Source organism: Chelonoidis abingdonii, unplaced genomic scaffold (assembly GCF_003597395.2).
Source record: "Chelonoidis abingdonii isolate Lonesome George unplaced genomic scaffold, CheloAbing_2.0 scaffold0544, whole genome shotgun sequence".
Classification (NCBI taxonomy): domain Eukaryota; kingdom Metazoa; phylum Chordata; order Testudines; family Testudinidae; genus Chelonoidis; species Chelonoidis abingdonii.
This window is the reverse complement of record NW_027424805.1, coordinates 4519-32482: the sequence shown is the minus strand read 5'-3', so window position 1 is coordinate 32482 and position 27964 is coordinate 4519. Positions and strand designations below refer to the sequence as shown.

Below are 27964 nucleotides of genomic sequence, written 5' to 3'. Positions count from 1 at the left end.
TCTTGTATTGTCTGAATTCTATTAAAAGGGGGCTGGGCAGTTAGGACTCCTGGTTGCTTTTCGCCTCTTCCACTACTTCTAGAGACACTGCTCCACTGCTCTCAGTTTTCCCCCAATGGTAACATGGGATAGTGCCTTACACCTGTGAAAGGGAGGGCTGGTCAGCGCTCAGGATATCCCTAGGGGATAACAGGAGTAAAGAGCCAGCAGGGTTGACTGCCGAAGCGGCGATACAGCTCCTGAGAAAAGGCACAGATCAGACAGGGGCTGCAGGCTGGAGCAGCTCTGCTGCAGCAAGTAGCTGTGCGTTTAACAACGCATGTAGTCAATTCTTCTTTCTGCTTGTAGATTGGTTTGGGCAGCGAAGTGCTGTGCCAGGGCTCCCTCTGGAGGGCAGGCCTGTGCTGCAGCTGTGACGGTATAGGAGAGTTCTGTGCATGGCAGGCAGCTTCAGAGGGGCCCTTTTGGCGAGATGGTATCATTATCCCACTTTTACAGGATGGGGAATTGAGGCACAAGATAGGCGAGGTGACTTGCTAATATGTCCTTTTGACATTGCCTGTTTCTCTCCATCACGGCACTTCTTCGAGAGAATGTCAAGCGGCATAAAGGTGTATTTCACTAGACTGGTGAGAGTGATCATTCCCTAGAATGGGTGCATCCGCGATTCTGCAATCAAATTGTTCTTAGTATTGTCTCGTGACAGGCAACTGGCTGACCATGTAGGAGCTGGGGTGAGAATTGCTGCGTCTGATCCCAATTTTAGGCAGGAAGTAATTGTATAAATTCTGTGTGTTGGCACTTTGTGATGCAATGTCATTTAATGGTTAAAGTCCTTTTGGAGTGAAACCAAGCTGTGTCATTGGAAAACATCTAAACCCAACATTTATAATGTCACCACATCCTGGAAATTTCTGTTGTACATAGTGTATATAGTTGGCCCTTTCCCCCGTTTGTCTCCTGTAGCCTATAGCCACAGTCAGCCTGACCCAGCTCTGCGTTCCCCATCCAACCCTCAGCAGAGGGGAGCTGCAATCCCACCCTGCCCTGGAATTCTCACAGGGGAACCGTGGCTTCCTGTCACCAGAGGAGAAGCATGTGATGTAAAATGACCCTTGTTCGGGATGGAGCAGGGAACGGATATGTCTAGATATTTAGGCAGAGACTTATCAGCGTGATAGACAGGCCCTGATGAGGCCCGGGAGCTTCTGATAAACAGGTTATTCGCTGCCAGGCTCGCTGATCTTTGTTTAATTCTCGACGTCTTGGATGAACGTCATGATCAGGAATTCATGGCTTTCTCAGAGGACTTCCCCATATTAGCAATAAGTTACTCCTGAAGTGCTGCCGCTCTTTTTTTCTTTTTCTTTTTTTGCGGATTGGGGCAGCAGAAAAGCTGGAGCCAGCCCTGGCAATGTTGTAATCATAAGACCATCCCTCATTCATTTTAGCCTCCTGATTACGGACAAGAGAACTGGAGCAGACTCAACCAGTTCATTTCACAGAAGGGCAGCAGTGCAGCTCCAGTGTGTCCTGCCTTTTCTGCTGTGCAGCGAGACATGTGGGGTGGATGGTGTGAAGGAACATGAGCTGCTGGGCCTCATCCTGCACCTACCAGGAGAGGGATTAGGGGAGAGAGAGCCTGTTAGCCTGGGACCTCCCTGCCCCATCCACATCAGCTGCAGGGCTCAGGCCTCCCTGGAGGATAGTGGAGACCTGCCCATTGTCCAAATCACCCACGACTCCTACACAAGCAGAGTCAGGCTCTAGGACGGTGCCTGTGGAGGGAGGAGACAAACACCCCCATCTTGGGAGGTCCCAGAGCATGTAGGTGAAAGGTCCCCATTAGAGGTGGTGGTTCATCAGGGCAAGACCCTCTGCAGGAGGTCAGATGCTGGGAAGGGGAAGACAGTCTCGGTCCCAGCCCAGTTAGGGAAGGTTTGTACCTTTTCTCTGCCCTGGAGCTACTTTTGGATGATGTTGAGAGCAGCCTCCTCTGTAGCCACGTTCACCTATTTCTCCTCCTCCTCCTCCTCCTTGTCCTCTCAGTCCTCGTTGGTCCCTGAACCAGGGAGAGAAGGGGACAGGGTGACTCCTGCTACCCCTCAGGGGAAGAACAGGGGCATGGTGGGGAGAGCAGGGTTAATGTCCCCTCTCACCCCCAGGGCCCCTCACTGTCCTGGATTCCCTGGGAGGTGCCTGCCCCCCTGGACCATCAGAGCTCCAAGTGGCAGCAGCTCCCACTGCCCTGACTCCCAGGTCCCCTTGCTGCTGGGGCAGCTGTGTGCCTGCTGCTGGTATCAGTGGGTTTGCGTGGCTCAAGCCCCCCCAAAGCAGTGGTAGAGCGTCTGGGCCCAGGGTGTTACAGAGTTACAGCGCGTCTGTGTCACGGCAGCCAGCGATCCCAGAGGGGGCACAAATAGGCGAGGTGACTTGCCCAAGAATCCTCGTCTCCCGAATAGAATCCTCGTCTCTCCGGCCCAGTCCAGGGCTCTATCCACTGGTGGATGGGAAAGACACTCATGGATCCACAGGGTCGGTGCCAGGACCCCAGCTGGGGAAGTGTCTGGAGGAAGCCCTTGCTGTGCCAGACCCCAACAGGTCTCTCTCTTCCTGCAGGACAGGCCACACGGCCTCCCCACCTCCTGAGACTGAACCGCTGGGCTTCACCCTGGGAGCCCTGCCCAGCGAGTCCAGCTGAGACAGACTCTGGGTACAGACCTGTTCACTCCGCAGGGCCCGACGCCCCTCGGCCCGGGGTGACAGGGCCACTCCCCCAGTGTTGTCAGAACAGTCGGGTTTCTTAGCACCTGGACCCCAGCCCAGCCCAGCCCACTGAAGGTGAAAGCAAGAGGCCGTTCTGGTCAGCCCAGAGCCCAGCCGAGCTGCAGCGAAACCTGTTTTCAGGCTCCGGGTCTCTCACTCAGGGCCTGCCTACACACTGATGAGCTGCCAAAATCTTAAACAACCGGTTCCCTCCTCATCTCACACGGGGGTCGTGTCCTGCCCTCACCCACTGGGACTCCTGCCCCATCCATCCCGCATTCCTTGACACCCTCCACCGGGACCCCTGCCCACCCACCCCGCTTCTCTGTCCCCTGACTGCTCCCCCGGGACTGCTCCCCCGGACCCTTGCCCTCATTCAAACCCTGTTTCCCTGCCCTCTGACTGCCCCGATCCATATCCCCCCCGACCACCCCCCCAAACTCCCCCTGCCTCTATCCAACCTCCCTCCACTCCCTGCCCCTTTACCGCGCTGCCTGGAGGTGGCTGGCGGGGCTACAGCCACTGCCGCTCGACTGGACCACGGGTCAGGCCAAGCTCGCAGGGAGGCGAAGGCGGTGCGGAGGTGAGCTGGGGCAGGGAGTGGTTCCCCTGCGCGCCCCCCCGGGTTACCTGCTGCGGCACGGGCGACCCCCCTGCCCCAGCTCACCTACGCTTCATCTCCGCCTCTCTGGGCCTGAGCACCAAGTCGTTGCTTGCTTCTCAGCCTCCCAGGCTTCCTGCGTGAACAGCTGATTCACGAGAAGCGGGGGAAGGGGGGGAGAAGTGGGGGGAGCGGAGGTGAGCTGGGGCTGGTGGGGAGCTGGAGCACTCACGGGGTCAGCGCCTAAGGCGCCACTTTTGGATAATGTGATGATGACAGGGAGCGGCCGCTCCCCCTGCTCTCCCCCAGCTACGCTCCTGGGTCACTTAACTTACCAGTTATTACATTTAGAAGCCCTTTTAGAACCGGTTCCCGCAAACCGGCACCAGCTCACCACTGTGTCTACACGTAAACCACTGCAGCTGCATCGTTTGTGACGCCGCCTTTCTCATATCCCCCGAGTGCGACGCAGTTACACTGACCCAATTGCCTTGTGTAGACCAGGCCTCGGTCTGACCTTGGTCAGTTCTCAGGCGAGAGCTCCCAGGTTCCCGCACTTATCCCCCAGCTCAAACCTTCCCAACTCTGTGCTTCTCGAGCTGGGGCCCTGCTCCGATTCCTGCTGGGAGCATCCAGCCAGGAGCCGTTGGAGTCGGCACGGTCTTTTGCTGCCCCAGGCTGATCTGGCTTTAATTCCCTTCCTTGAGAGCCCTTCCACCCCAGCCCCCTGCCTGAGAAGCCATGCAACATATAGGGAAACTGAGGCATGCATTGGCTTCATAAAAGATATTACAAACATTCCCAATTGGTCACAGGTGCACAGTCTCCCCAGCAGCTTGGCAAAGGCTGGAAGCAAGAGCAGAAGCAACAGGACGGAGAGATCTGGGCAGGCTGGATTTTACATCACTTTGCTTCTCCTAGGGGGACAGGAACACTGGGTATCCCGTGCGAGAATCCAGGGCAGGTGGATTGCAGCTCCCCTCTACTGGGAATGGGACGGGGATGGCAGGAGCTGTGGCTAAGGCTTAGGAGATCTGGGTTCTAGTCCTGCTCTGACAGACTCCCTGCATGCCTCAGTTTCCCATCTGTAACACAGGCCACCCTGCCTCCCCTGGAGGCTGAATTCATTAGTGAGGTTCCGATACCATGGGGATGGGTGTAGGAGCACACACAGACAGGAGTGTCCAGGTTGGAAGAGGCTCTGTGTGCGAAAGCTTAGTTCTGTGACCGAACTGCCCTGTTTATAAACAGAGAGACTGTGCTGGGCACACACTTCCCAGGCGTGCCTCGGTTTCCCCATCTGTACAGAGGGATAAGGACACTGGCCTTTGTAGAGCACTTTGAGATCTGCCCACGGCCAGTGTTAGAGAAGGGCTGGGGCCCGTAGTCCCCACACAGGGAATGCTATTGTTCTGCCAACTCCTCAGGATCTCCAAGGGGTCTAGACCCACCCCTCCCCCCGCCAGGATCTCCGAGCAGGTTCAAAATCACTCCTCCTTCCTTCTACTTCTCACATGCGTGCCCCGCGGCGCCCCATTTCACCCCCACTCTGAACTTTAGGGTACAGATGTGGGACCTGCATGAACACTTCTACGCTTAATTACCAGTTAGATCTGGTTTTGCTGCCACCATCCAGATGTCTGAGTCATCTGGAAAACTCTTCTTCCCCCCCAAAACCTTCCCTCCCTGGGTAGCCTTGAGAGACTCCTCCACCAATTCCCTGGTGAGTCCAGATCCAATTCCCTTGGAGAGAGATCTGAGTTACTGCAGAGAATTTTTCCTGGGTGCTGGCTGAGTTTCCCACATGCTCAGGGTTTAACTGATCGCCATATTTGGAGTCGGGAAGGAATTTTCCTCCAGGCAGATGGAAGAGGTCCTGGAGGTTTTTCCCTTCCTCTGCAGCATGGGGCACGGGTCATTTGCTGGAGGATTCTCTGCAGCTTGAGGTCTTCAAACCACAATTTGAGGACTTCAATAACTCAGACATAGGTTAGGGGTTTGTTATAGAAGAGGATGAGTGAGATTCTGTGGCCTGCGTTGTGGCAGGAGATCAGACTAGATGAATCATAATGGTCCCTTCTGACCTTAAAGTCTATGAGAAACTGAAGTGGGGTTGGAGCCAGGTGACACCTTTGCCTGGGAAACTGGACAAAGGCTGGGGCAGGAGCCAGGGGGAGGCTGAGTGAGACGGCTGGAGGGGTTCAATTTTGGAGCTGGCTGGGAAAGTGGAGGGAGCCTAGCTGGGGCCTGGCTCCTGCGCCCCCCAGATGGACCTAACTAAAGGGGTCCTGTTTTGTCTGTATGGCAAGACCTGTCTTGGACTGTGTTCCTGTCATCTACATAAACCTTTCTGTTTACTGGTGGCTGAAAGTCATGGTGAGTTGCAGGAAGCCAGGGGTGCAGGCCTTGTCTCCCCCACACTGTGAAAAGGGGTACCCAGCTATCTGCTTCAGGATGAGTGTGCCGGGGGAAGGGGTACCCAGCTATCCCCTATAGGAAGTGAGTGTGCCCAGAGGGAAAGGGTACCTGTCATCTCCTACAGGAAGTGCGTGTGCCCTGGGTGGAGCTGTTTCTGACCCACAGGGTTTGTCTTTGCTGCAGGGACCATGAAGATAACTTCAACCTGGCACATGCTGTGCTGGCCAACTCAGGCGTTCAAGGTATACAAGCCCAATAGGAGAGGTGAGCGAGCTCTGCGGTCACGCCCTCACCATGTGTCATAAACAGATAGTTAAGGGTTAATGCCTCTTTTACACTGTAAAGGGTTAAGAAGTTTTCAGTAGCCTAGCTGACACCTGACCAGAGGAACCAATGGGGAACAAGATGTTCAAAAGGAAGGAGGGAAGTTTCTTTTTGTTTAGTCAGTTTCAGCGGGAGAGAAAAAGATCAAGGAACCAGGCTTCTTATCAGAGTAGTAAGTTTTAGAAGAATAAATAGGTTTATGTTTATTTTATTGTAACTTGTCTTTGTGCAATTAAGGAATATCAAATTTTGGGGGTATTGTTGTATAAGTTTTGCCAGGGGAACATCTGTGATTAAATCTGTGTCCTGTGAGGTCAGCAGTAGCAGTTCCAAGAGGTTTTTTCCCTTTTTACCTTTTCTTTTCTTAATTAAAAGCTTTCTTTTAAGAACCTGCATTGATTTTTTCCCCTGTTTTTTTTTAGATCCAAGGAACTTGGATCTGGACCACCAGGAATTGGTGGAGGAGTCTCTCCAGCTACCCAGGGAGGAAGGTTTTTGCGGGGGGAAAGAAGAGCATCTAACATCCCATCACAGACCACTGGGCATACTTACCTGCTGATAATCAAAGATCACTTGCCAAATTAATTGCCAAAATTGGGCTAGCCCATCATACCATCTCCTCCATAAACTTATCAAGCTTAGTCTTAAAGCCAGATATGTCTTTTGCCTCCACTACTCCCCCTGGAAGGCTGTTCCAGAACTTCATTCCTTTAATGGTTAGAAACCTTCATCTAATTTCAAGTCTAAGCTTCCTAGTGTCCAGTTTATACCCATTTGTTCTCGTGTCCACATTGGTATTAAGCTTAAATAATTCCACTCTCTCCCTAATATTAATCCCTCCGATATATTTATGTTCAGGTATCTGGCCTCAAGGAAAGTCTCCCATCCCCAATGCAGACAGTCCCAGCAAAACTCCCCTGCAACCTTCCCAGGTCAATACTCCCCTCCCTGCTGCATCACAGGCACCCACGCAGTATTCAAAGAAAACATTAAGAACATTCCCACTTCGTCACACTCCTTCCCCCAGGCACACTCACTTCCTATAGTGGATGGCCGGGTACCCCTCCCCCCGGGCACACCACTTCCGGTAGCCAATGGCTGGATACTCCTCCAGGGTTTCACACAATGTGGCAATCTGCTCTGCCATCGTCTCCAGTTGCTTGTTCTTTTCCAAGGAGCTGTAGGGGCTGAACCATTTGTGGAAAGTCTGTGGCCCATCCAGGGAGTACACCTGGGGGGCGAGGGGAGCAGAGATCAGACCCTGGTGCCAACTGCTGGCAGCCAGGCCAGCTGTGCCCCATACCATGCCCCCACGATGCACTGTTGGACCAGGCCAGCCTGGTGGAGCCTTAGCGAGCCCCTAGTGAGGGAGAGTCCTTTGCCAGAGCCACTCCTGTTGCGGTAGAGGGACCGCAGCCCAGGGATTCATGCACCAGCCTAGCATGAAGACTCACCGGCTTCAGGTCCTTGCTGAGCTGCAGACTCCCAGGTGCCCTCAGGCGTGTGTCTCTGCCCTGGAGAAGTCAATGTTGGGGGAGGGAGCTTGGCCACGCTTCTAGTCTGGTGAAATCCCCAGTGTAGCCATGGGCAAATCCGGCATCAACGAGCGCCTGCTGCTGTCGCTTATTTCAATAGCCAAACAGAACGAGCCATTGGGGCAAAAGTACTTGGACACTAATAAAATGTTATCGGCCTGTAGCGGACTGAATTCCTGAGGACAAGCAGCAGGAGGCGCCGCAAGGGTGAGTCTGCTCATCTACATGGCCCATGAAGGGTTTGCTGGCACAATGGGACGGGTGAGCCAGCAAAGCCTCCTGACGGACACTCAGCTTAACGCAGCCAGAGCTTTCTCCTGGACAGCTGGCACTGGTACCCCAGATGAAATAAGCTACAGTGGCGAAAGGACTGCTTTGCCAGCATAATGGCATCTACCCAGGGGCTCTTGGCACCACAGCTGCATCAGTTACAGGGGGGATTTTCTCTCTCATGTCCCGTAACAAACCATCCACAAAGCTTTTGTGTGTAGACCAGGCTCACGTTGCTCTGTGCCTCAGTTTCCCCATTCAATGCATTGAGACTGACAACACAGCCCTCCCTCAGGGCGTGAGGGGGAAATCCACTGACGACACAAGGAGGGGGTGTCGTACGTCACTGTCCACCCCCACGGCCCGGCTTCCTCCAAAAGCCCACCACCCCTCACTGGCTCTCGTAGGGCAGAAGGCCATGTTGATTTCCTTGAGGGTTTTGATGGCCTTGGTGATCTGTGACTTCTTCAGCTCCTGAACAGAGGCTCAGGACAGGCTGCAAGGCAAAGGCAGTGGTATGGGGGTGACAGGCACAGGGGCCTCAGGAGCCCCCAACAGCGCCAGCCCCACAGGACAGGCCAGGACGGGCAAGCAGGGCGTAAGTGCTGCACACCTGTGGGAACCCTGGGCAAGCCAGGGGGGACCACACAGGAGTCAACGATGAGTCCCGCCACCAAACCAGAGTCACGCCGGTTCTCGCCTTCTGTGTGTCGCTGGCCAGGCTCCCAGCTGGGGGATCCGCTGCCCCTGATCCTCACAGCTGAGAAGAAGACGTGAGCTGCCTTGTAGTTGAAGGTGGGGGTGCCCTGGAAAGTCAACTGATCAGAGCCTGCACCGAACTGCAAAGGGGGGAGGGAGTTGTCACACAGCCGAGCCCTCCCTGCTGGCCAAGGGACCAGCCATGCCCAGACCTGGGACTCGGGCCCAGCATGATTGCCATCGGGTGGGGTTTGGTTTTCACCCCCTGTCTAGCTGGCTCCCTCCCCACCTGGGCAGGCATGTGCAATGTGGCCGGACAGTCTCAGGGCCCAGCCACGTCTCTCCTGGCACACGTGTCCGTGCTCGCACAGACGGGACCTGGCATTGGCCTTGCTCCTGAACTAAGTGGGCTTGAGCAGTGCCAGGAACAGCCGGACGAGCAGCAATCCCAGGCAGCCGCCATCATGGCCCGCTCTCCCCCGGTGCCACACTGGGCACTGCCAGCTTCGCCACACCAGCTAGCCAGGAAGGTGCTCGAAGCTGATTGGATTCTGCAACCAGCCACTGTGACAGGTGAGAACCTGGTTGCCCTGTCCCAAGCCCCAAATCACGGTCTCTCCTACAGCGCTCCCTCCACGCGCAGCCCCTGCGGGTTTGGGCTTTACCCTGCTCTGCCAGCCCCCCTGCCCCTGGTCTCCTCCACTCGCTCCTGCTGCAGACGCAGGAGCCTCCTCCCCACAGCCCCTGCCTCAGCAATTCTCCTTTGCTGTTCAGTCTCAGCATGAGGTCGCCTCTCTCGCCTGCTGCCCTTCCATCCAAACCCCATGGACTGCACTGCGAGAGGTCTGGGGGACAGTCTGTGCTTCATGTGGCAAAGAACACGAAAGCCCAGCTCCAGGGAAGCAGCCTCTTGGAGAGCCCCTACTGGCCCCATTCCCATCCTGACTCATGCTGCGCATCCCCCTGGACAGCGCCACCTCCAGGCAGCACTAGGAGCTACCCCGGAGTCTCCCTGCTCCCCATCCATCTGCCCCAGGCCCGAGTCCTACCTTTCTCCACAGGGGCTGGCAGGTAGATTGCCTCCAGGCGTGAGTTGGCTCCCAGGCACTTATCAATACTTCCACAACTAGGAGAGAGCAGACACTGGGTGTGGGCAGTGTGTCCTAGCACCCGCCCAGCCGCTTCCCGGGGGGGGAAGGGAAAGCCAAGGGAACAGGGATGTTCGCTGGCAACAGGCTGGGGGTTCTGCAGGCTACAATGCAGCAGCCGGTTTGACGTGGGGCGTGGGCTGTGACAGTACGGGCAGGGAGGGACGTACCCTCTGTACTTGTGCTGGGCACCCCGCTGTCTGGCTCAGCTCTGTGCCCCTCAACACCAGCGCTCCTCCACCCTGGAACAGGGAGCCAGCATTCCCCTTCCCCAGCCAGGACCCTGCCCGCAGCGTGGGGGAGAAGCAGCGAGGAGTTAATGGGGAGTCTGAGAAAAGTGCTGAAGAGGTTCTAGAGGCTGAAAGCATCGGCTAAGGGAACTAGAGCTGGCTGGGAAGGTACCAATAGCAAGGAGGGCATCTACGGGGCTGCAAAGGGGGGAAACTAGATGCAAACGTGAATGTAGACAAGTCAACTCCCCAACTGTGAGGTGTGTCCAAGGGAGAGGGGAACCCTGGCAGGGGGAGCAGATGGGAGGCAGGGGCCACTCACGCGTGATGCCTTCGTCCACGATGTCAGACATCTTGCAGCACAACGAGAGGATGCGCGTGCTGGGGTGGTCCATGGTCAGCACCTGGGGTAGCGAGAGGGGAGCTAGTCACTGCCCTGAGTCTAGCCGCCCACTATCATCATCCACAGCACAGCCAAGGGAGCAGAGCGACTGCTAACGGCAGAGCCGACGGCTCCCAGCCCAGCCCTTTCACGGCAGAGCAGCAGGGCCGTTGCCAAGCCTGCACTTGGCTGAGCTGACCGTGCTAAGGAATGCGTGAGGAGCGACAAGGAGAGCGGCTCCGAGCAGAGTGGCTGGTACAAGATGGAGACAAACCTGGGACACCCGGCTATTCGGAATGGTTCCATCCTCCTAGACTGGAGGAGATCAGCTTCTTCATCCAGGTGAGTGGGTGAGTGCAAGAGGCAGGGACAGAACCCAGGAGTCCTAGCTCCCAGTGCCCTGCTCAGATCCACCACATAACCGCTCCCCAGCCCTCGGACAGAACCAGGAGCAGGACACGGAGAAATGGAAAAAGGGAAGTCTCCGTGTTCCCCTAGGAAAGCCCTGTAGGCCATCGGCCCAACATCTCCACCGCCTTCCTGCCGTGCTGAATGAATCCATTGCTCTGTGCAACCCAGCATCCTGCTGCACCAGATCCAGCCACTGGGAAAGCTAGACCCCTGTGCTCCCTCTGCCGCAGCGGCCTAGCCCACTGCTCCACACACCCTAGCCCAGTCCATGCCGAGGGTTCAATAACCTGCCTGCCCAATGGTGCATACTGCCCCCATGCTTGGCGCTCTCCTGCTTCTCCTCCCACACAGGCTGGCTCACTGGGCCCAGTGGTCTGATCCAGTGTGTGTGTTTGGGGGGGGGGGGTAGATATGGGGCTAGCTGGACAAGCTGGGTCTGATCCAGTGCAGCGGGAAGGCAGACATATCCAAGCCTAGCTGGGGATGGATGATGGGCTACACAGAGCAGGGATCTGATCCAGCCTGGAAAACCTCAGGTTCCTAATGAATCCCAAGAGGCTGGAGAGGGAGGAGCACAATATGGATACAGCATATCCCCAGGGGGACACCAGGGCAGCAGGCCTGGCCGGCTTACCTTCCATTCTCTTTCCTTCTTCATGCTGCGAAAGACAATGCTGAGGATCTCTGCGAGGGAAAGAGACGGCAATTAGTGGTGGGGCTCGGACAGGATGGCTGTGCCTTGAGCCAGGACCGACTGGCTGGTGGAAGGACCCCTTGCGGAAGTGGCTCAGAGGCTGTTTTCAGGCCAGCTAGCGATATGCTCCTAGCAAAGCCCCCAGTCAGCGATCGTGGTGGGGTGGTGGGCTAGATGGGCCGTGGCTCTGATCCCCCTTCCTTTCTGCCAGGCCGGATACGAGCGCAGCTGAACTAAGGATCTGGCCCCCTGCAGCAAGAGAACTAATCCTGTCCAGCACCTCTTGAATGGAGGGGATCCAGGGACCCCCTACTGTGTGTGGGAGACGACAATACGATAAAGACTTTGAATCCTGAGTCCTGCACATAGAACCCCTCCAAGGCATGCCCCGCTCAGGGAACTGCCGGGCCTGTCTCCTGGGCCCCTTACACAGCCAAGCTAAGCAATAAGATCGTCAGCTCTTCGGGCCAAGTACCATCTTTTTGTTCTGCCCAGCACAATAGTATCCTGACCCATGACTGGCACTACTGGCTGCTACCATAATACACCTAATAAATAATGTACAGCACCCAGCACAATGGGGTCCTGGCCCATGACTGGTGCTCCTGGGCACTACCATAATACACCTAATGAATAATGTACAACGCCTTGCAAATGGGGCCCTGGTCCATGACTGGGGCTCCTGAGTACTACCATAAACCATCCGTTTGTTTTGCCCCTATGAAGCACCGGATTCTGGCTGGCCCTGTAGGGCATGGCTCATAGTGAGCAGTGGTCACACACTGGCTGATAGTGGTGTTACCTGCAGCCCCTAAACGCTGTTCTCTCTGGTGAAACCCCCTCCCCAAATTCTACTGATGTTAAAGTCAAATTAGACTCTTGTCCAAAGAGGCTGGGGCCATCGCATTGACCAGACTCCAGGCAGGCTGAACTGCATTCACCAACTGGTTCCATCCTTTACTTGGGGTTGTGAGTCTCTCCGCACCTGAATCAGGTGAAGCAAGAAACGCAGACCTGGCTGCAGAATCAGGAGCCGTAACTCCCTACCTTGGCCTGCTGGAGGACATGAGGGACGCCAGACACACAGACGGGGCTGTCACAGGAGAATCTGGGGCCGCTCCCAGCCTGTGTCAGTTTGGCTAGGCACCTGCTAACACAAACCTGTTCCCACCCCTCTCCTTGCCAGGGCATGGGGGCGGGGCCTTCTCATCACATGATCAACAAGGGGCGGTGCTGAGTTGGTCTGCCTCCAACCACAGCTAGAGCATCCCCAAGGCCTGAGACTCCACAAAAGCGCTGGTCTCCTCTGCTCCAGCTCACAGTGAGCAGCCTCTCCAGGCCCTGCTGGGGCCAGCTGGGAGTTCAGAGGCTGGTCGTGTCTCTCTACTCCCTTCCCAGTGGGCACAAGACAAGAGCCTCCTTCCCTGCAGCTGCCGCAGCCTGGATCAGCCCCCTGCATCTCACCACTCCCCTCCTGCTTGTTGCTCTTTACTTTCCTGCTGCTATTTTATCTTTGTAGCCATTTAGCCCTGTATAGAAAAGATCCCAGACTACTAGTTAGACCCTTCAGCAGCTCCCTTATCCTGGCTTATAATCCTATCTAGGACCCCGAGTCATGGCCCAGGGACCCACTGTGCTTGGCACTGTACATTATTTACTAGGGGTGTCATGGTACCCCTCAAGTACATATACCACCCACCCAGCCCCGCTCTGAAGGCAGAGCGTAGAGCAGCGACTGCACAGAAATAAGAACAGCGATGTGAAAAAATGATATTCATCAATATCACTTTTCACAGCAGACTTAGCACCCCAATGTCACCCTTACTTCTGCACTTCTGCTGCCACTCTGGGGCTGACAGCTGGAGCCCCACCGCCTCCCCAGATGGATTGAGACAGGGAGATGGAGAGCATGAGTCTAGTGGTGGGGCTCTGGCTGACCCCTTTATTCCCGCCTCCCAGGAGTGCACAGCCCTGCTGCATGAGCCCCTGCCACTGGGGGCAGACAGCCAGTGCTCTTAAAAAGCACACAGCTCACGCCTCCCATGACACGTCCTCACACCTCCCTTGAGAGACCTGCCCCACAGTTTGAGAATCGCTGCACTAGAGAATGCTCCTCTCCCCAGTCTTCATTCCCAGCTCTAACCACTAGACCTCACTCCCCTGCCAGAGGCAAGAGAGAACCCAGGAGTCCTGACTCTTAGACCACACTGCCCTCAAACTCTGACAAGCCGTTAAACTTTCCCCACAGCCAAACCAAAAGTTCTCCACGTGACGCAGCCATGTGCCACTTAGGAGAAACCTCTTTAGCCAGCGCCCTTGAATGAGTCCTTCCAAATCCGGACCTGAAACCGAATTAACTCAATTGCTGGGAATGGAACCAGATAATCTGCCTTCTTCCTTCCCTGCCCACAGCTAATCTGGATTTGGGATGTTCAAAATGCAACAACTGGCAGCGAAAAGAAGAGACAGGAGAGACTGAGTATAAGGCCAGATGGAACCATCAAATCATCCAGGTCCACGTCCTGTTTGACAGGGCACAGAACTTCCCCAGGTCTCCCTGCACTTAGCCAATTACCTGCCTTTGGCTAAAGCCTCTTTCATAAAGGCTGGCTCTGAAACCCCCCGAGATGGCAAATCCACCCCTCACCAGTGGGCAGCAATCACCCTCCCACTGCGAAATTGGTGCCTTATTTCCAAGCTGATCTGGTCTGGCTCTAACTTCCAGCCAGTGGTTCTTGCTCTGCCTTCCCCACTGCATTGAAAAGCTCCTTGGCACCCAGTATTGTTCTCCCCTGGAAAAGACTCAGACACTGAAATTAAGTCCCTTCTCCTTCCCGAGGCGCTAAGGAGGCTGAGCTCTAGGCCTCTCCCCGGCTGGCCTTTGCTCCAGTTCTTGGATCAGTTCTGTGGCTCCTCCCTGCACCGTCTCCAAGCTGCCCACGGTCTTTTTAAAATGTGCACCCCAGAGCTGGATGCAGCATGCCAGTCTCGGGCTCTGATGTCATATACAGGGGTAAAATCCACCTCCTTGCTCCTCAGTGGGACCGCTCCACAGGCGGGGCTAGCTGTACAGATCACAGCCTTTCACTTGTGCAGGACAGGTTCATTAGGCCAGGTCTACACTACAGCCTTATACTGGGATAACTACGTCCCTCAGGAGTGTAAAAAATCCACATATCCTGCCCCCCGAGTGATGCAGTTAGACCGACCTAGCCCCTGGTGTAGACAGTGCTATGTCAATGGGAGTATAGCTACTGCCTCTCACGGATGTGGCTTAACCATGCAGACAGAAGCATCTTCACTACAGCGGTAGCGTGGCACAGCTGTCCTGGGGTGGAATGTGCAGGCAAGCCTCCCTGCTACCCCAGCCCTGGGCTCTCACCCACTCCCAGCTCCGTCAGTGCCCGTCACTCCTCTCCGCAGCCCCCTGCTATGCCAGCCCTGGTCTGTCCCCCACCAGCTCTGCCAGTGCTCCTCACTCCTGACCTGCAGCTATTCCAGTCCTGGGTTCCCCCCCTCACGGCTCTGCAGATGCCCCTCACTCCTGACCTGCAGCCCCCTGCTATTCTTGTTCAGAGACTCCTCTTGAACCGGGACAGTATGGCCCACCCCAAGTATTCAAAAGTCACGTGTCAGGCCCTCCTAATTGTGCGATTTACTGAGGAGAAGCTAAGAGAAGAGCTAAGGGTTATTAGCACCACCGGCCGTCCTGAGCTGTGGGCCACTTTTGCTCTGTCCCAGTTCTGGGAGCAACCATGGAACATCAGAACTGAATCCACTTTCCAAGGGTCTTTTAAACCCCAGGTCTGTGATCTGGATTTAGCCACAGGCCCCGTCCACTGCAGCCTGAGCTGGCGATTCAGCCATGGGTTGGGCTTCTGAAGTAACGCAGTCCTCACAGCAGATCAGGGTGTTGCCAGACGACAAGGACTAACACTAGGGTGACCAGATCGCAAGAGTGAAATATCAGGACACATTGGGCGAGCGTGGGGGGGGCAGGAGGGAGAGGACACGACAGTCATGGGGGCACAGAGCCATGAGAGGGAGCCCTAGGAAGCTGCAAGAGGGGTTGTTCGGCCCCTGCTGCAGCCTGCACCACAAGCCACAGGGCAAGGACTCATGGCCCCAGCTCCAGCCCCCACTAGAAGCCACAGGACCAGGGGCACAGGGCTCCAGCTCCAGCCCCCAGCTGAAGCTGCAGGATAGAGGCACAGGATTCTGGTTGCAAAGTCACATGCAATTGTAGGGCAGGGGAGTGAAGGGTCCCGGTTCTAGCTGTGGCTCCAGCCACAGTCACAGAGGGGAGGCCCCCAGTCCTGCCTTCAGCCCCAGCTTCAGCCACCAACAGCTGTGAGTCCTGCTGCAGCACCATAGTGTAGACACTTTCTACATCAATGGAAGGGGGCTTTCCATCACTCTAGTAAACCTCCTCCCAGTGTGGTGGCAGCTAGGTTACTGGAAGAATTCTTCTGTCGACCTAGCCGTGTCTACACCAGGGTCTAGGTTGGCTTAATTACAGTGCTATGTGGTGTGAAAAATTCACACCTCTAAGAGATCTAAGTTGAACTAAATTTTAAATGTAGGCCAGAGCTATGCCAGAGAAAAGAACGTAAGAATGACCACACTGGGTCAGACCAAAGGGCCATCTGGCCCAGTATCCTTTCTTCCAGCAGTGGCCAATGCCAGGTGCTTCAGAGGGAATGAACAGAACAGGTAATCATCAAGTGAACCATCCCCTGTTGCCCATTCCCAGCTTCTGGCAAACAGAGGGTAGGGACACCATCCCTCCCCATCCTGGCTAATAGCCATTGATGGACCTATCCTCCAGGAATTTATCTAATTCTTTTCTGAACCGTTATAGTCTTGGCCTTCACAACATCCTCTGGTAAAGAGTGACTGTGCGTTGTGTGCATCAGGATAGTTTGCCATTCTGCCTTTAATACTGTCTCCTTGAGAAACTCTCAGCTCTCCTGAACTCCTACTTCTCTTAAGAGTTCCTCCCACCCCATTTTCTTCCCTACACATTCTGAGTTTGTTGACGTCTGTTTTTTTTGAAGTGCACTGTCCTTATTCTATTCTATCCTTTCTTTAGTCTTCACCTTCACAACATCCCATGGCTAAGAGTTCCACAGATTGACTGTGTGAAGAACTTCCTTTTGTTTGTTTTAAACCTGCTACCTATTAATTTGGTGACCTCTAGTTCTAAAAACAGAATAGCTAGTCCTTTCGCCACTAAGGCCTAGAGTGACTTTCTGGAAGGCTCAGGCTTATGGCCCACTTAGGACATTATAGTGACTAAAGCCTAGGGGCAGAGTGCTTAGTACCATGCGTGAGTGGGTCCACTGACTTTCAGTGGGGCTACTCATAGGAGTAAAGTTCCTCACATGTGCATTTGCAGGATCAGGCCTTCAACTATTACCAGTAACTGAACACAAGTTTGTCCAATTAACAGCTTTGCTTAAGACCAGATTGCAACTTGCCCTTGCGCTGGTGCTGATGCTGGTGGAGGCACAAAACCTTTCCCCAATGAAGCCCTGCCAAATGGCCAGCCAAAGTCACTGCATTTGAGGGACCACAGAAACTGATTCCTCTGTGCACACCCCAGGAAGATAAATCTCCTCAAAGAAAGAGAAGAAGGAGGACTAGAGCAGGCTAAGCACAGGACTAGGGGTAACAGGCTTATCTGGAAGTTCATGGATGGATTGTCTCTCCCCATGGTGAAATCCCTTGCTGAGCTCCCATAGGGGTGTTTCAGCTCTATGTATCTACTCAGGACTGAGGTATAAAGACACAATCTAGCCCTTCATAGCCAAGTATTGTAAATTAACATATCTGTTGCCCTTTCATCAATCTGAGTATCCTGAGCAACATTTCATTCGATGAGAAGAGTGACAGAGCGCTGTAGAAATCATTAGCACAAGATGTAGGTGTAAAAAAGAGGTGGCAAGTTACTTCAGTGGGCCACTGCGTACTACAATCTGTCTTTTACGAAGAGATCTTACTTTAATGATGACGCCAATGAAGTAGGAGAGTCAAGATAGGATGAACATAAAGAGACGAGGGGCAGTGGTTAAGGTGCTAGCATCAAGGACACTATGGGGAGACCAGCTCCCCTGCTCATCACAGCCCTTGGTTAAGCCACTTTAGGCTCAGATCCTCAAGGTAATAAGCCATAAGTTGAACTGATGCTTTAATGGGAGGTAACAGTGCCTAAAATACTTTGAGGATCTGGGCCTTAGGGAACTGATGCACAGAGAGGCTATCTATAAAATAGGGATACTTAGCAATGCTCTACTACCATCTGAGGGACTTGTGATGGATAAACGTGTTAAGATTGTGAGGAAGTCGCAGAGAAGAGCAAGAAAAATGAATTCAAGCTCTAGAAAACATGACCTATGAGGGAAGATTGAGAAAAAAAATTGGGTTGTTGTTTAGAGCGCGGAGAAAGAGAAGACTGAGAGGGGACATGAGATAGACGTTCCAAGTAAGACATATGAAAACAAATTGTTGCACAGGAGGAGGGAGAGAATTGTTCTTTTTTGAACCTCTGAGGGAGAGGACAAGAAGCATGCGGCCTTAAATTGGCCAGCCGGGCGTTTCTAGGTTGGACATTGGCAAAGCTTCCTGTCAGAGTTGGTTACAGCATGGAGATAAATTGGCCTACGGCCTGTTGTGGAATCTCTCATCATTGGGGATTTAAGAGCAGGTATGGACAAACACCATAGGTCAGGATGGGTCTAGATAAACTAATAGTCCCTCTAGCCTAGTTATGGCGCTATCTATGAAACTCGTGTCGCGGGGTCGACTTCCAGTTTGTAAATGATTCTATGATGGAGGTGCACAGATACCACAGTCAATGAGAGGTATAAAAATACCCATGCTGTTTACAAAGTCCAAGCCAGGGAGCATTAATCGGCTGTATGCAATTTACTATACTTTTTTTACTTGTGAAAATTAAATGTTATTAGTTGAACATACCAACTAAAAGAAAACCAAACGGAGCAGTGATTACACACTATCTAGATGGGTGTCATCTATTGCAACAGACATGGGCACATTCAAGTGTCCTGCAGATGATCACAATATTAGATAAACTTGTATTCTTCGAGCTCCGTGGTACCATAAAGCCTCCAGGGATCTGCTTCTGTCAGTGTGTACATTATGGGCCATCTCCAGGCATCATTATAATCATGGAGCACTATTGAATTCTGAGAATTTGGATGTGGAATTCCGCCCTTTAATATAAAGAAAACCCAATCCGTGCAGTGCAGGCAGGGAGAAAGGCAAGTGCTTGGTGTTGGCCTCGCCTCCCGAGCCACCCCACTCCCTTCTCTGCAGGTCCCCCCCTTGGCCGCCAGTAAGGTTTCAATACCTGCTTGGCCCAGAGGGACGTACCGGGGCAAGTGAGTCCCAGCTGGGCTTACGTGCTGGAATGCACGCACCAGGAAGCTCCGCAGCGGCAGGTCCCCTCCCTCCTGGCTCCTAGGGTCACATCGCTCACGCAGGGGGGCTCCCTGTCGCGGTACCTGATGCCAGCATCTATCTACAGCTGCCCTCAGCACGCCATGGAGCGGAGCCCTCCTCGCCGCCTCTGCATGCCTGGGGTTGTGGTCAGGGCTGCGCCCTGTCTGCAGGCTCCTGCCGGCCGGCGGGCTGGGGCAGGGCTCTCCCAGCCCGGATCTACAAGCCCCGCTGCAGCACGCAGCGGAGAACGCCTGGCTGCCTCTGTGTGCCCGGGCAGGGCTGAACTCTGCAGCGCGCCAAGAGCTCAGCTGCGCTGCCCCAGGGCCCAAGAGGAAGCGGTGAGTGGCGCCGGCAGCACCGGCTTGCCACGGTCCCCCGATATCGGGACAAAGTGCGCCCAGACCAATGTAAGGTCGGGACGGGGACAAGTCCCCTAAAATCGGGACTGTCACGTCTGGTCACCCTAACTAACACATAGCAACTACCACCTCAGCGACCAGCATGCACAGGGCAGCAGAGGCCATGCTGATCAAGTGTCAGGCTTTAACTTGTTCTCTCCTACATTACAGCTAGAGCAGGGGTAGACAGTGATTTTTCAGGGGCACTCACACTGCCCGGGTCCTGGCACCAGTCCGGGGGGGCTCTGCATTTTCATTCAATTTTAAATGAAGCTTTTTAAACATTTAAAAAACCTTATTTACTCTACCTACACAATAGTTTAGTTCTATATTATAGACTTATAAAAAGAGACCTTCTACAAACGTTAACATGTATGACTGGCACGCGAAACCTGAAATTTAGAGCCACGCCCTCGCTGCAAGCACGCCAATGGAGCGAGCCTCCTCAGCCGCCCTCAATGCCTGGGGTTGTGTCAGGGTGCGCCCTGTTGCAGGCTCCTGCCGGCCGGCGGCTGGGGCAGGGCTCTCCAGCCGGATCTACAAGCCCCAGCTGCAGCACGCGCGTAGAACGCCTGGCTCTCCCTGTGTGCCCGGGCCAGGGCTGAACTTGCAGCGCGCGCAAGAGCTCAGCTGTGCTAGTCCCAGGGTGCCCTAAGAGGAAGCGGTGAGTGGCGCCGGCAGCACCGGCTTGCCACGGTCCCCCGATATCGGGGACAGAAGGCGCCAGACCAATGTAAGGTCGGAACGGGGAAAGTCCCCTAAAAGTCGGACTGGTCATGTCTGGTCACCCTACTAACACATTAGCAACTACCACTCCAGCGACCAGCATGCACAGGGAGCAGAGGCCATGCTCATCAAGTGTCAGGCTTAAACTGTTCTTACATTATCAGCTAGAACCGGGTAGATCAGTGATTTTTCAGGGGCAGCTCACAACTGCCCGGGTCCTGCACCAAGTCCGGGGGGGCTCTGCATTTTTCATTCAATTTTAAATTGAAGCTTTTTTAAACATTTAAAAAACCTTATTTACTCTACCTAACAAAATAGTTTAGTTCATATTACGACTTATAAAAAAGAGACCCTTCTCCGACAAACGTTAACATGTATGACTGGCGTTGGGAAACACCCTGGGGCTGGGGCGGGGGAGCTGGGCAGGCCTGGACTCCCCTTTTATCAGAAGGGGCTGTTCCTGCCGGAAGGTCTTGGGGGATGAGGGGGAGGGCGTGGGGATGTGGCAATCGGCACAGAGATGGGGACTTGGGGGTGGGGATGACTGGGGCATTTGAGGGAGAAGGGTATTAGGGGTGAGGGTGGCAAGAGTTATTTATGCTCAGAAGAAACCTGCTAGCCCAGTCCTGGGCTGCCCCCACCCCACAAGTCTGCCAGTGCCCAGTCCTGGGCTCCCTCAGGGAGTAGGCACTGGGGCACCGCACTGGGACAGCAGGGGCTGCGGGTCAGGATTGAGGGGCACTGGCAGAGCTGGGGGGAGCCCCAGTGTCGGGTCCAAGGGAGGCTTCTAGACTGAGCCAGGGCACTAAATCAAGGTCCATATAAGGCCCCTGGTTCCTGCTGCCCAAGGAACCTCCAGCCCTGCTGGGACCAGGGCATGGAAGAGACACTGCCTGTTGCTAATGATTAAGCCAAAAGAATGTGTCCCTCCTGCAGAGGGGCAGGGGTACCCCCCAAAAATCCCCCCCCAAGCTTCCCACGGTCTGAGCTCACATCTCCCCCACCCCCCGCGTTGTCCTGGCTCCGAGCCTCCTGCTCTAGCTCTGCTGAGCTCTGCTGCGGCTCGTGGGGGCGACGCTGCGGACTCTAACATGGGCCCCCAGTGAACTAAGTGCCAGGTGCCCAGCCCCCTTTGATCTCCCCTCCTGGCCCCCTGAGCCGTGTGGCTGCAGAAGGCCGAGCCAGCTCCTTGCTCCCTCAATGGGGCTTTGTTCAGGCCCCCCGCTCACCCTGAGCACAGAGCAGTATTGATCAACCCGCCGCTTTCCCCAAGCCCTGCACCCCACAGCCACTGCCTGAGCGCCACTCCCACCTGCCGAGGCTGCCAGGCACCCTCAGCGCAGCCTTGCAGCGTGGGGAAAGGCTTTGGCCCCAGGGGCAGAGAGCAAGGCCCTGTCTAGTGCCCTGGATGCAGAGTGCAGCCCCAACAGGCTCCCCGCCACCCTCCCTGCAGCACAGCACCCCCTACTGAGCCCTCACTCCACTCCCTCCAGCGCAGCGCCCCCTAGCACCATGCTGGGGAATTGGGGCACAGCATATCACCCCTCATATATAGCTACCTAGTTCTCCTGCATGACACCCCTGTAGGGTCCAGCAGAGCCCACTCTTCCCTGGTGAAATACACAGCCGCCTCCTCGAAGGTCACCAGCCCCTGAAAGAGCAAGAGTCCAACACTCAATACCTGATGCCCCACTCACAGCCCCCCTGTAGATACTCTAAGTAAGGGTCTGGAGCTCTTTTTCGATTTGGGACTGTAGATCTGAGTATCTATCTCTACAGATAATACTTAGTGTGCTCCAGGTTGCAGCCCCTATACCGGCTCCTCACCAATATCCTGTTGCGTTTCTGGCTGCACTTTTCCCCTCACCTCCTTCTCTATGCACTCTCTATCCGTGGCCCCACAAAGTTATGGGACCTCCTGGTCAACCTCCTCCTCGCCCTGGCTAAAATGGCCATCCACGCAACCAGGGAGAGGAGGTTGGCCAATGGAGACGCCTGTGACTGTGGGTGCTTGTTTCCGATCCTTAGTCTGTTCACGTATCCGGCGGAAGTTCTCTGAGAGCAGATCTACTGGCCCCTTGACGCCTTCAGGTAGCCATATGGGCGCTGTCCGGGTTCTCTGCCGGTTTTGTCTCAGGCTCCCTTCTTACGACCCTCTGACTGCCATCCTGTCTCTGTCTTTATTGTTGTCCCCGGACATCAGAGGTGTTCTGAGTCCTGTAGATCTCCCCTTAGGCCTGGGGGGGATCCTTTACCCTGGAGCGGGCGGAAACCAATAGATACAGCCTGCGGCTGTACCTCACCTCGGCACTGTGGGGGACAATAGGAACGACATTATAGCGCTGCTCTTTGCATTCACTGGTAGGGCCGTGTAAACAGTGATTAATCTTACTACACATGTAACTAACCTCATGAACAAACAAATTTCCCATAATGCTTTTAAGATAACACTCTTTGTTTTGCTGTAACTCTGGGCGTCCAGAGCTGCTTATTAAAACACAAACACAGCTCCTGTTTGCTTCCAGCAGATGGCAGGGATCCCTTGGAATGTTTGCTGAGGAGAGAATCCAGCCCTAGGGAGAGGGGGGTTCCTGTCTGGTTTGGCAGGCTGGCTTCTCTGCTTTGAGGCTATTTATTTAGTGAATGGAGAGGGGATGGGGAAGGGGTCGCCACTTTTTAAAATGATTGAAGATTGATGCTGGTGTACTTCAAGTCCTCTTTAGAATTTGCAAAGACAGGACTAACACCAGTGTCAGCTCCAAAATCACTCTCTCTAGTCTCCCCCACCCCCCTCTTTGAAAGCAGCTTGCAGCCACTTGAACGATGGGATAGCTGCCCACAATGCACCACTCCCACACGCTGCAAATGTGGCCACACTGCAGGCTTCGGTAGCTGTCAGTGTAGCCACATGCAGCACTTTCCCTACGCAGCTGTACGAAGACAGCTGTAACTCCAGCGCTGTACAGCTTGCACGTGTAGCCAAACCCTGGGACTGTTTGCATCGCTTCTTAAAAAAAGTTGCGTGTGGGAGTGTCAAAATTTCTAGGCATTAAAGAAATGGTAAGTAGGTGTCAGTTTCCTTTCTCATGTGTTTCTCTCATATATTTAAGGTCAGTTTGAATCTAGTATTTAATATCATGTTGTCTAAACAGAGTAGGGTCAATTTGTTAATTGGCAAGATTTTCATTGGATTGTGAAACAGCTATTCTTAACCTTTATTTTGAGATTCCTAAATACAATCCGTGCACCTCTCCTGAAAGACTGCAAGCCTGGCCGGTGACATGTTCCTTGGAGAGCAAACACCTGACGAGCCCTTTCGCCCTTAAAAGCGCATTGGCTCTTTGACGTTGCTTTATCCACCCCACCAGAAATGCTATAGGGACCCAGTCATTTACAGCGCCGTACTACGTAAAGTTCTACCAGTTCTTGGCCAACATTCAATATGGTTTTGTTTATCTTTCACTCAGCTTTTGCAATTCTTAGTTCCATTTAAAACTGGAAGTGAAATAATCCAAGGCATAGTTAGCGAGGCGGCATCGGGCATAGGTAGGGGTAAAACAATAAAATGGAAAGAACTGACTATGCAAAAGGAACATTCGCAAACTATCAGAGCCCCAGACCCCGTTCAATGAACCCACCCCAACCAGGCATATCAAGCTGGGTCCCTGAAAATCGCTCAGCCCGTCTGCAGTGAAACGCTGCATTGTCCCAGGCGAGCTACGCGTTGTGCGTCTGCTTTGCTGACAGTGCTGCTTCTGGTACAGATGCACCACGGCCACAGGGAGCAGAGACATGGACTCTACAAAAACCATTCCAGAGTACACCTCCATGCCGTTCCTCCCCACCTCCCCACTGTCTGCCATTCCCCTACCCAACCTCCACATGCCATTCTTCAGCTATTGCTAACCACTTCCTCGCCCAGGCCTTCATCCCTTATAATAAATAAAACATGGGTGTACAAAAGGTGATCGTGGCCACAGAAACATGATCTGGATGCCAGTAGGTTTTTGATACAGCTCTCCACATCGGAAACTATCGTTAAATTGGAGAAGATTGGGATTAATATGAGACCGAAAGGTCCACTAAAGAATTGGTTAAATGGGGAGGTTACAAGGGGCGTCATATTGACACGCGTTGATGTGTCGGCTGGAGGGTGGTTACTAGGTGGAGTTCCTCAGATCAGTCTTGACCCAATCTTTACTCAACACTTTTATTAGTGAATCTTGGATAAGAAGGGGGAGTGGGGACACAAATCCGGGAGGGTTGCCAGTATGGAGGAGGACAGGAAATCAGGACAAGACATTCTGCATGTCCTTGAAAGCTGGAGTATAGAAATGGGTATGAAAATTAATATAGATTTAGTGCATAAATTCTAAGGCTGTTATTCCCCAAGTGCATTAATTTTGCCTGAAGCTGGGATTTACCAATGAAGTGACAGAGGAGGAGGAAGACCCAATGTGCATGGGTTGATCAAGGGTATTATGAGCTGCCAATACATGCAGCATGAAATAGGTTAATGCAGTCCTAGATGCTCAGGCAGGTATTTCCGTAGACAATGAAAGGGTTAGTTTGCTGGTTAGTACAGCACTGATGAGACCTTCATCTGAATCACCTCTACTTCTGGGCCTTAAAGTTGTGAGTCTATAAAATGTTGCTTTACGTTTGCACAGCCTGAGGAGATCAGGGCCGCTATAGTGCAGTCATGGCAGCACTTGATGGATCACCCCTCCATTGTTGATGAACACTGCAGACAGAGTGGGACCCTTTTGCCCAAGAGATCCATCCTAAGCCGACGATAGTAAGAGGAAAGCAGAGAGTGACTATGCTTCCGCAGAGCCACAAAATGTCCAGGACAGCCAGGAACACCAGTATCCGTGCCCCATCTCCTGCAACTTGGAAAGCGTCCCCAGACCCTGGTATTAGGCTGCAGGAAAAGGTGGTTTGTCCATGGATGCACAGGCTGTTTTGCAGGGCAGCTCAGCTGCTCTGCACCCAGCCTGGGTGTGTCCTCTGGGTCGGGAAGTCAGGTATCCAGCCCTGTGGGGCTGTGTTCCTGGCTCGGACCTCCAGCAGCCACTGCTGCCCCTCCCTTACAGCTGCCTGGTAGCCAGCCCGCCCTCAGTAGGTTACTGTCCCAACACATCAAACCTTCAAATGGGGACCATGTGCACGGTTGCCAATATTACCACTAGTGCAAATTTGTCTTACTACAGGGTTCGCACCAGCGCCTAAAAAACACCGTGCGGCGCAGACCTTCAGTGCATACGCCAGTACCGTGGTACTAGAACTGGATCTAGTTTCTAGCTCCATCACGGACAGCACTGGGTGGACTTGGACACGTCGTGTTTCTCGCTCCCAACTTCAGTCTCTCTTTACCCAGCTGTCCACTCACTGGGTCTCCTCTCTCCCAGAGCTGCTCAACACTAAATCTGTGGCATGTCACCAGAGCTAAGGCAGTTCAGCTCTGGAATAGTCTCACAAGGGTGGCTGCGGGATCTCTTTCCTAGAGTTTTTAAGAAAGGGTAGGACAATCCTCTGTCAGAAATAATTCTTAATTCTTGATTCTGCCTCAGTAGAGAGAGCTGGACTTGATGACAGCTTGAGCTCCTGTCCAGCTCTTCCATTTCTAGGATGCATGAATTATTAGCGTATAAACCAAACATACGGGAAAAAAAAAAACAAGAACACACCACATGTCAGCATCAGAAACAATACAACAATACATCTCCACAGCATAAATGACAAACAAGGAAAGAAGCCAACACAATTGCAAACAACACAGCTGGACAAAGTACCATGGAAAGAGCTTAACTCAACCAGCCAACACAGGACCCAACAAGCTGAGCAAAACAATGCATCAAACTATGCACACGCATGGTGCCATTCCCAGTTCCAAATGACCCATCGCAAACAGCTCAGGTTAGACAAGGCACAGCACCGAAGAGAATTATTTCAATGTAGGGCCTGGAAGGGCATCTTGAATGGTCATCTCTCCAGGCCCTCTGTGCTGAGGCAGGACCAAGGCATCCCTAGACGTTCCCAGGGACTGTTGTATCTCTAACCTGGTCTTAAACCTCAGTGAAGGAATTCCAAGACTCCTTGGGAAGCCAAATGCAAGGCAAACACAGACCAAAACAACGCTGTACACACACACGCTGGGCTTGGGGTTAAGGGGAGAGGCAAGAATTCAAACAATCTGGGTTCGGTTCCCAGTTTTGCCCCAGATTCTCCATGCAAACGAGCAAATTACTTCAGCTCTATGAGCTTCAGTTTCCCCATCTGTAAAATGAAGAGTCGCCTCCCACCATTGGCCTATTTAGCCTTTCAGCTTTTTGCGGCAAGGCCTCTCTGTCCCTGTGGGCACGTCGACACTGCAGTCAGACACCGGCAGCTGGCCAGTGCCCGCTGACTTGGGCTCACACGGCTCAGGCTGTGGGGCTGTTTAATTCTGGTGTCCATGTTCCGGCTGGGACTGCAGCCCAAGGTCTGGCACCCTCCCACCTCGCAGGGTCCTACAACCTGGCTCCACCCGAGCCCAGACATCTACACTGCAATTAAACAGCCACTTCGCCTGACCTCAGTTAGCGATTCTGCAACTCCCGGCATTACAGGACCCCTGATTTTGTTTGATGTCCCTGAAGCATCTGGCAAAATGTGGGGGCAGGATCTCTGTCAGGGTCTGTGCAGTGCCCAGTACAGTGGTGGGGCATCTCAGTCGGGGTCAGTACAATGCCAGACCCAACAGGACACAGATCTCAGTCAAGGTCTCTGAAGCGCCCAGCACAATGGACGCATCAGTTTGGGTCACAGTCATGCGCTGCCTGACACAAGGGGGGCCGTGATCTCGGTCCAGATCTGTTTTACCTGGCACAATGTGGGGTCTGATCTCACCTGGGGTCTCTGCAGCGCCTGGCAGAACAAGACCCAGATCTCAGTTGGGGTCTCTGCAGCACCTGGCAGAACAGGGCCTTGCTCAGTACGATAGGAGCCCTGATCTCAGTCACACATCTGGAGAGAAAACTGGGAAGATTTTTGAGAATTCAATATCAGTATTTCAGAACTGAGGAGAAAATGGGGCACAAACTAAATATTTGCCAATACAAGGGACAAGCATCTTGTGGGGAGATTTTATGTCACCGTTCAACCGCTCAAGAGAAAAGAGGGGAAATTGGAGGGGATTATACAGGGATATTGAATCAACAACAGAATGGGATGGATTCTTCTTGCCTCACGTTCACATGGACGGCAGAGAGCTCTGGCTGATGTGGCCTTCACAAAGGAGAGGAGTGGGGCTGGAGTGAGGTCACTGGCTGTGGGGATGGGCTGGCAGTGGGGTCTGGGAATGGGACTAGTACAGGGGTTGGCAACCCGTCCAAGACAAAAAAAACAAACACAAAAAAACGTCTTTCAGAAGTGCTGTCCTGAGAGTCTTCATCTTATTCACTCTAATTAAAGGTTTGCTTGCCATTGTTTTTTAACATCTTTAATGTTTTGGACAGTCTCTTTCTACGTCAATAATAATAACTAAATTAGACCATTGCATTCAAAGTAAAGTAAGGTTTTTAACAATTGTTTAAGAACTTCCATTTGAATGCAGAAGCCCCCCGGAACAAGGGCCAGGACCCAGCAGTTGAGTGCCACTTGAAATTCGGCACCCTGCCATAGGCTTGCCCTGCCCCTAGACAGCAGTTTAGGTTGTGGGGGGTGTGTGTGTGTGGGCCCGGGAGGGTTGCCTGCGGTGGGCGGGGCGGGGAAGTAGCTGGACAGGGAACCTTGGGCTGGCCATCTCCATGGGACACTTGCTCCTCTCTCCCCTTCTGGGCCTTCCCTCCCCTGTTGTCCAGCAGAGGGCCCTCCAGCCCAGCCCAGAGGTCTGTCCTGGCTCAGGCCCCACAGCC

The 27964-nt window shown here is 53.7% G+C and overlaps 2 long non-coding RNA genes across 2 annotated transcripts; both read right to left on the bottom strand.

The window, feature by feature from the left end:
* Nucleotides 1-1545: 1545 nt before the first annotated feature.
* Nucleotides 1546-7946, bottom strand: LOC142046033 (uncharacterized). The gene is made up of 3 exons (XR_012654955.1): nt 7192-7946; nt 1947-2062; nt 1546-1611 (listed from the first exon to the last, which is right to left on the bottom strand). It is a non-coding gene; the product is annotated as an uncharacterized LOC142046033 (long non-coding RNA).
* A 2021-nt stretch (nt 7947-9967) lies between these two features.
* Nucleotides 9968-22080, bottom strand: LOC116831052 (uncharacterized). Its single transcript, XR_012654953.1, has 3 exons — nt 21626-22080; nt 11419-11468; nt 9968-10395 (listed from the first exon to the last, which is right to left on the bottom strand). It is a non-coding gene; the product is annotated as an uncharacterized LOC116831052 (long non-coding RNA).
* Nucleotides 22081-27964: the final 5884 nt, after the last annotated feature.